This window comes from Ranitomeya variabilis, chromosome 5 (assembly GCF_051348905.1).
Source record: "Ranitomeya variabilis isolate aRanVar5 chromosome 5, aRanVar5.hap1, whole genome shotgun sequence".
NCBI lineage: Eukaryota > Metazoa > Chordata > Amphibia > Anura > Dendrobatidae > Ranitomeya > Ranitomeya variabilis.
Window position 1 is genome coordinate 353,376,189 of NC_135236.1, and position 8,641 is coordinate 353,384,829.

Genomic DNA, 8,641 nt, shown 5'->3' on the forward strand with positions numbered 1-8,641 from the left:
CCACATGTCCCAAGGAAAAACGAGGATGGAAACCAGAGTTGCAGAAAAATGGCGAAACCAAGGTGGCGGAACTAGCCCGATTATTAAGGGCAAATTCAGCCAACGGCAAGAAGGTCACCCAATCATCCTGATCAGAAGAGACAAAACACCTCAAATAAGCCTCCAGAGTCTGATTAGTTTGCTCCGTTTGTCCGTTAGTCTGGGGATGAAAAGCGGACGAAAACGACAAATCAATGCCCATCCTACCACAAAAGGATCGCCAGAACCTGGAAACAAACTGGGATCCTCTGTCCGACACAATATTCTCAGGAATGCCGTGCAAACGAACCACGTTCTGGAAGAACACAGGAACCAGATCAGAAGAGGAGGGCAGCTTAGGCAAAGGAACCAAATGGACCATCTTGGAGAAACGATCACATATCACCCAGATGACAGACATGCCCTGAGACACCGGAAGATCAGAAATGAAATCCATAGAGATGTGTGTCCAAGGTCTCTTCGGGACAGGCAAGGGCAAGAGCAACCCGCTGGCACGAGAACAGCAAGGCTTAGCTCGAGCACAAGTTCCACAGGACTGCACAAATGACCGCACATCCCTTGACAAGGAAGGCCACCAAAAGGACCTGGCCACCAGATCTCTGGTGCCAAAAATTCCCGGGTGCCCTGCCAACACTGAGGAATGAACCTCGGAAATGACTCTGCTGGTCCATTTAGCAGGCACAAACAATCTGTCAGATGGACAAGAGTCAGGCCTACAAGCCTGAAATATCTGCAACACACGCCGCAAATCAGGAGAAATAGCTGACAAGATAACTCCTTCCTTAAGAATACCCACAGGTTCAGCGACTCCAGGAGCATCAGGCACAAAGCTCCTAGACAGAGCATCGGCCTTCACATTCTTAGAACCTGGTAAATACGAGACCACAAAGTCAAAACGGGAGAAAAACAATGACCAGCGGGCCTGTCTAGGATTCAGGCGTTTAGCAGACTCGAGATACATCAGATTTTTGTGATCAGTCAAGACCACCACACGATGCTTAGCACCCTCGAGCCAATGACGCCACTCCTCAAATGCCCACTTCATGGCCAACAACTCCCGATTGCCCACATCATAATTTCGCTCTGCCGGCGAAAACTTCCTGGAGAAAAAGGCACAAGGTCTCATAGTAGAGCAACCAGGGCCTCTCTGCGACAAAACGGCCCCTGCCCCAATCTCCAAAGCATCCACCTCCACCTGAAAGGGAAGTGAGGTGTCAGGTTGGCACAAAACAGGCGCCGAAGTAAACCGGCGTTTCAACTCCTGGAAAGCCTCCACGGCAGCAGGAGCCCAGTTAGCTACATCAGAGCCTTTCTTGGTCATATCCGTCAATGGTTTAACAACGCTAGAAAAATTTGCGATAAAACGACGGTAGAAGTTAGCAAAACCCAAGAACTTCTGAAGACTCTTAACTGACGAGGGTTGAGTCCAATCATGAATAGCTCGGACCTTGACTGGGTCCATCTCCACAGCAGAAGGGGAAAAAATAAACCCCAAAAAGGGAACCCTCTGTACACCAAAGAGACACTTTGAGCCTTTAACAAACAAAGAATTTTCACGCAAAATCTTAAAAACCATCCTGACCTGCTCCACATGCGAGTCCCAATCATCAGAAACAACCAGAATATCATCCAGATAAACAATCAAAAATTTATCCAGATACTTCCGGAAAATGTCATGCATGAAGGACTGAAAAACTGAAGGTGCATTAGAGAGCCCAAATGGCATCACCAAGTACTCAAAATGACCTTCGGGCGTATTGAATGCGGTTTTCCATTCATCGCCTTGCTTAATGCGCACAAGGTAGTACGCACCACGAAGGTCTATCTTGGTGAACCACTTGGCACCTTTAATCCAGGCAAACAAGTCTGACAACAGCGGCAAAGGATACTGAAATTTGACAGTGATCTTGTTTAAAAGCCGATAGTCAATACAAGGCCTCAAAGATCCGTCCTTTTTGGCCACAAAAAAGAATCCCGCACCAAGAGGGGAAGAAGAAGGACGGATATGCCCCTTCTCAAGAGACTCCTTGATATATGAACGCATCGCGGTATGTTCAGGTACCGACAAATTAAACAGTCTCCCCTTAGGAAACTTACTGCCAGGAATCAATTCTATAGCACAGTCATATTCCCTATGAGGAGGCAGAGCACTGGACTTAGACTCGCTGAAGACATCCTGATAATCCGACAAATACGCCGGAACTTCCGAAGGCGTAGAAGAAGCAATAGACAAGGGCAGGGAATCTCCATGAATTCCATGGCAGCCCCAACTTGACACCGACATTGCCTTCCAGTCCAAGACTGGATTATGGGTCTGTAACCATGGTAAACCCAAAACAACCAAATCATGCATCTTATGCAGAACAAGAAAACGTATTACCTCCCGATGTTCGGGAGTCATGCACATGGTAACCTGTGTCCAAAACTGCGGTTTATTTTTTGCCAAAGGCGTAGCATCAATACCCCTAAGAGGGATAGGATTTTCTAATGGCTCCAGAACAAAACCGCAGCGCTTGGCAAATGACAGATCCATCAGACTCAGGGCAGCACCTGAGTCTACAAACGCCATGACAGGATACGATGACAGTGAGCAAATCAAAGTTACAGATAGAATAAATTTAGGTTGCAAATTACCAATGGCGACAGGACTAACAACCCTAGTAAGACGTTTAGAGCATGCTGAGATAACATGTGTAGAATCACCACAGTAGTAACACAAGCCATTCTGGCGTCTATGAATTTTCCGCTCATTTCTAGTCAGGATTCTATCACATTGCATTAAATCAGGTGCCTGTTCAGACAACACCATGAGGGAATTTGTGGTTTTTGCGCTCCCGCAACCGCCGGTCGATTTGAATTGCCAGGGCCATGGAATCATTCAGACCTGTGGGAATGGGAAAACCCACCATCACATTCTTAATGGCTTCAGAAAGACCATTTCTGAAATTTGCAGCCAATGCACACTCGTTCCACTGGGTCAGCACGGACCATTTCCGAAATTTTTGGCAATACACTTCAGCCTCGTCCTGGCCCTGAGACATAGCCAGCAAGGCTTTTTCTGCCTGAATCTCAAGATTGGGTTCCTCATAAAGCAAACCGAGCGCCAGAAAAAACGCATCAATATCAGCCAATGCCGGATCTCCTGGCGCCAGCGAGAAGGCCCAATCCTGAGGGTCGCCCCGTAAAAAAGAAATAACAATTTTCACTTGCTGAGCGGAGTCTCCAGATGAACAGGGTCTCAGGGACAAAAACAATTTACAATTATTCCTGAAATTTCTAAATTTAAATCGGTCTCCGGAAAACAGTTCAGGAATCGGTATCTTAGGTTCTGACATAGGATTTCTGGTAACATAATCTTGTATGCCCTGCACACGAGCAGTAAGCTGGTCCACACCTGTAATCAAGGTCTGGACATTCATGTCTGCAGCAAACACAAGCCACTCAGAGGTAAAGGGGAAAAGAAAAAAAAAATGAGAAAAAGAAAAAAAAACTCAGAATTTTCTTTCTTATAATCCCGCTTCTGCAATGCATTTAACATTTAATACTGGCCTGGCAAACTGTTATGACCCCAATGGCGAGGGTCTCAGAGGAACAAGTAAGTCTGCGAAGTACAAAAATCCAGCTCATAGGGCAGTGGTAACTGGGTTGACCATATATCTACTCCTAACGCCAACACTAGAAGTAGCCGGGGAACATGCCTATGTTGGTCGCTAGATGTCTCGCGCCAGCCGGAGGACTAACTACCCCTAGAAGAGGAAAACAAAGACCTCTCTTGCCTCCAGATGATAGACCCCAAAAGTTGGATACAAGCCCCCCACAAATAATAACGGTGAGGAAAGAGGAAATGACAAACACAGAGATGAACTAGGTTTAGCAAAGAGAGGCCCACTTACTAATAGCAGAATGTAGTAAGATAACTTATATGGTCAACGAAAACCCTATCAAAATTCCACACTGGAAATTCAAGAACCCCCGAACCGTCTAACGGCCCGGGGGGAGAACTCCAGCCTCCCTAGAGCTTCCAGCAAGGTAAGGATACAGATTATGTACAAGCTGGACAAAAATGCAAACAAAAACAAATAGCAAAAAGCAAGAAAGCAGACTTAGCTTAATCTAGCAGGAACCAGGATCAGTAGACAAGAGCACAACAGATTAGCTCTGATTACAACGTTGCCAGGCATTGAACTGAAGGTCCAGGGAGCTTATATAGCAACACCCCTGAACTAACGGCCCAGGTGAGCATACAAGGAATGACTGACATACCCAGAGTCAAATCACTAGTAACCACTAGAGGGAGCCAAAAAGCAAATTCACAACAGTGATGCTAATGTTGCATGCAGAGGCTGAGGCCAATGCCATGAACAAGCTGAAATTGTGCCACAACAAAGACCCACATCTTCTTGCCCGACCTTCCAGTCCCAATTACTAGAGGACCGCAGCACACCACTATTCAACCCAGTGCAGCGTCAAAAGTTTGTTGGCTGGATAGCGGATAATGCTTTCAGTCACTTTGCCACCACCACTACCCTGTCTTCCACAAGGTCAAGTCTTAGTAGTCGTGATTCTAGACAGCATATTCCTCACCCTGATCCTCCTTTCTCCCACCATGTCGTTTGCCTGGAGACAAGTGATCCCACACTTGGAAACTCAGAAGAGCTGTTCACTTTTATTAATAAAAATAATTTTTATTTATATAGCGCCAACATATTCCGCAGCACTTTACATTATAGAGGGGACTTGAACAGACAATAGACATTGCAGCATAACAAACACAGATCAAAACAGATACCAAGAGGAATGAGAGCCCTGCTCACTCGCAAGCTATGAGGAAAAAGGGGAGACACGAGAGGTGGATGGTAACAATTGCTTTCATTGTTCGGACCAGCCACAGTGTAAGAATCGGGTGTTCATATAAAGCTGCATGAACCAGTTAGTGTGGCCATTGACATGAGTCAATGGTACCGGGGATTCCCAGCCAGTCTCCCATGCTGGTACTTGCCTAGCCTCAAGCTGCTTAGCATTTGCGAGCTGACGAGGGCAGGCATATTCAGCTTAGTGTGGCCATTGACAAAGTCAACGGTACCGGAACCAGTTAGCAGCCTGAATATGTAACAGTACAGACACAGAGGGCTAATAAATGCATAAAGTGTATGAGAACATGATGCGAGGAACCTGATTATGGTTTAAGATTTTTGAATGAGCAGCACAGGGATAGTTAGGTTAATGCATTGACACAATTGCCAGAAAGTCAGGAGGAGGACCAGGGTGCGGAAGTGGAAGACGAGGTGGTGTATGTTATAGTAACTGACCCAACCTGGCAGGAGGACATACAGAGCAAGGACAGCAGCAATCAGGGGGAGAGAGGCATAGCACACCAACAGGCAGGAAGAAGCAGTGTGGTGGTTGCAGACAGAAGGCGGGCAACCGTTCCCCGTGACACCAAAATGACAGAAGTTGCCAGTCCAACTGTTAGGTCTTCTGGAGTCTGGCTGTTAAAGACTCTGCCGATAACCCCAAAAAGGCAATTTGCACCACCTGTCAGGCCAGCATCAGCAGGGGTAGCAAAACTACCAGCCTGACCACAACCAGCATGATCAGGCACATGGCAGCAAAACAACCGAATTTGTGGGCCGAACCCCAGGGTCTAGGAGCAATTTTTGCGGGTGACACCACTGCTTCTTCTGCTGTTGTACATGCAAGCCAATTCCCTGTCCATGGCGCATGCACAGATGCCTCCTGCCCTGCACCTGTCTTTGCATACACTCAACTAGCACAATCATCAAACACATCCATGTCCTTGTACAAGTGGAGGGTTCAGTTGTCCATACCCCAGTCCTTGGAACGAAAGTGCAAATACGCAGCCAATGCCCCACAGGCCACACTACTAAATTCCCACATTTCGCGACTGCTTAGGCTCAAAATGTTGCCTTTTAATCTCACGGAAATGGAAGCTTTCCACAACCTGATGACGGTGGCCACCCCTCGGTACTCGGTCCCCAGCAGCCACTATTTATCTCAGTGTGCCATCTCCGCATTACACAAGCACATGTCCCACAACATTAGCCATGCCCTCAATAATGCAGTTACTGGGAAAGTCCACCTAACCACCGACAAGTGGACAAGTGCTTGTAGGCAGGAACTGTACATTTTGCTGATGGCACACTGGGTTAACATAGTGCAAGACGGGACCCAGTCGGACCTTAGGATGGAACACGTTCTCCCAATGCAAAGGATTGCGGGCCCTAGGTCAATCAGGGTTGCCCACACAGTCTACAGCTCCTGCACCTCATCCTCCTCCTCCTCTTTAGCCTCCATCTCTGAAATGACCACATCAGTCACAAGCTGGAAGCACTGCAGCACTGCCTCTGCCAAGCTGCAACAGGCTGTGCTGAAGCTAATATGCTTAGGTGACAAACCACACAATGCTGAAGACTTGTGGACAGCTCTGAAAGAGCATGACAGTTCTGTGGCTGACACCACTGAACCTACAGCCAGGCATGTTCATGTGTGGTAGTGGCTCTGAGGTGAGGCGAGCTCTCACACATACCATGCCTGGCCCATGTGCTTAACCTCGTGGATCAGTGGTCTCAAAACCTACCCAGAGCTGCCAGATCTGCTTGTCAAATTACGCCGCCTGTGTGCCCATTTTAGAAAGTCAGCTACAGCTTCCACTGCTCTTGCCGTGCTTCAGCAGCGTTTGCAGTTTCCATCTCACCGACTGGTGTGTGATGTCCCCACATGTTGGAATTCTACACTTAAGATGTTGGGAAGGATTTCTGAGCAGAAGAGGGCAATTGTTGACTACCAGCATCAAGAACGCCATTGGTATTCAGTTCAGACTCCACACATAAGACCTCAGGAGTGGACATTGATGTCAAACATATGTACCTTCCACCAAAACTTTGAGGACTTCACCATCCCGCTTCTCTGTGTTCTGAAATGCTCTCTACTCACAATCAAAGATGATGCATTGCAAGCAGAGCATGATGAAATGGAGCAAGGAACCATACAAAGTGATTACATAAAGCCCAGCCTCATCTCAGCCCACCATGGATTGGGTGACAATGAGGAAGAGGAGGAAGAACATTAGCTGGTTTCATGGGCTAAAGACAGTTCTACCTGCACAACTGTCATACCAACTGTTCAGTGTGGATGGCCTGAGGACCAGGAGGAGGAGGAGGAGAGCATCATTAGTTGTCCTCTTGGTGAGGACACGTAAGTCTTGCTTGTTAGCAGTCTGGTATGCATTGCTGAATTTATGTTATGCTGCCTTTCTCATGACCCTTACGTTCTCAAAATTTTGGGTGACAGTCATTACTGGTTGGTGACACTTCTAGACCCATTCTACAAGGAGAACTTTCTGTCTCTTAATCCTGAGGCAGACAGGTCTACTAAAATGTGGCAGTACCAGAAGACCCTTGTTGTGGAATTATTTAAAAAATTCCATCTGAAAATTCTGGCGGCAGAAGTCACAGATTGTTGGATAACCAATGAGTACAGGCAAGAAAGACAACTCCAATCCAGCAGAGGAAGTGGGGAACACTGTCAAAGTTCTGGGAGAGTTTTCTCAGACAATCCCATTGTGCAGGCCCTATGGCGCGGGGTACTCTCACATGGAGTGCAAAATTTGGGAAGATGCTGAAGGAGTACCTTGCTGACTGTACAAATGTCCTCCGAGATTCCTCTGTGCCATATTATTATTGGGTATCCAAGCTGGACACGTGGCATGAACTGGCTCTCTATGCCTTGGAGGTCCTGGCCTGCCCTGCCGCTAGTGTTTTGTCAGAGCGGGTTTTTAGTGCCGCTGGTGGAATTATAACTGATAAGTGCATCCACCTGTCTACTGAAAATGCTGACTGGCTGACTCTTATAAAAATGAATAAGGGCTGGATTGGGCCAGACTTCTCAACACCACCGAATAATAGCAGCGTACCAGAAACTCAAATCCAGTGTCTTTTTTTTGGGGAGGTCTATTCCCATGCACCTCTTCACACTCACACATGGATATATGCTTCCTGATTTTGGCTATTTGCTGTTGTCCTCCTCCTTCTCCTGATCCTCGTCCTCTACCACCATATCACCAGGGTGACCATGGTTCGTGATGCAACACCCACATAATTTTTTTAAAGGGGGAATATGATACCCACAACAAAATATTACTGTATATTCTTATACAGTATGTTCATGTATACATCTCAGGGGTAAATGTTTTTCAGTCTTTACACTTAAAGCATGGACATTACAAGTATAGAAGGCCTGCTCCTTTATATTGGGTACTTTTTTTATGAGGCCCTCCTCCACGTCTCTGCCAAAAGGCATTGTAGTGCCTCCAAATTTTGGCAGCCCTTGCATTCACTGCATAAGAAAAGACTATGGGAGACCCACTTCCTCATAATGGGAACATTGCTTTCAGGGAGCCCTCTGACCTCTACGTCTTTTCCAAGGGGCATTGGAGCCATTGCTTCGCTGCATGGGCAAACACTATGGGAGACCCACTTCCTAATAATGGGAAAAAAAATTTCATGAGGCCCTCTTCTACGTCTCTTCCAAGGGGCATTGGAGTAGGTCCAAATTTTTGGCTGTCCTTTCATTCACTGCATAG

General features: G+C 46.9%; 1 pseudogene; it reads right to left on the reverse strand.

Annotated features, from left to right (window-relative positions):
- Nucleotides 1-4,989: 4,989 nt before the first annotated feature.
- Nucleotides 4,990-5,108, reverse strand: LOC143777174 (5S ribosomal RNA; annotated as a pseudogene).
- Between the last annotated feature and the right edge of the window lie 3,533 nt (nt 5,109-8,641).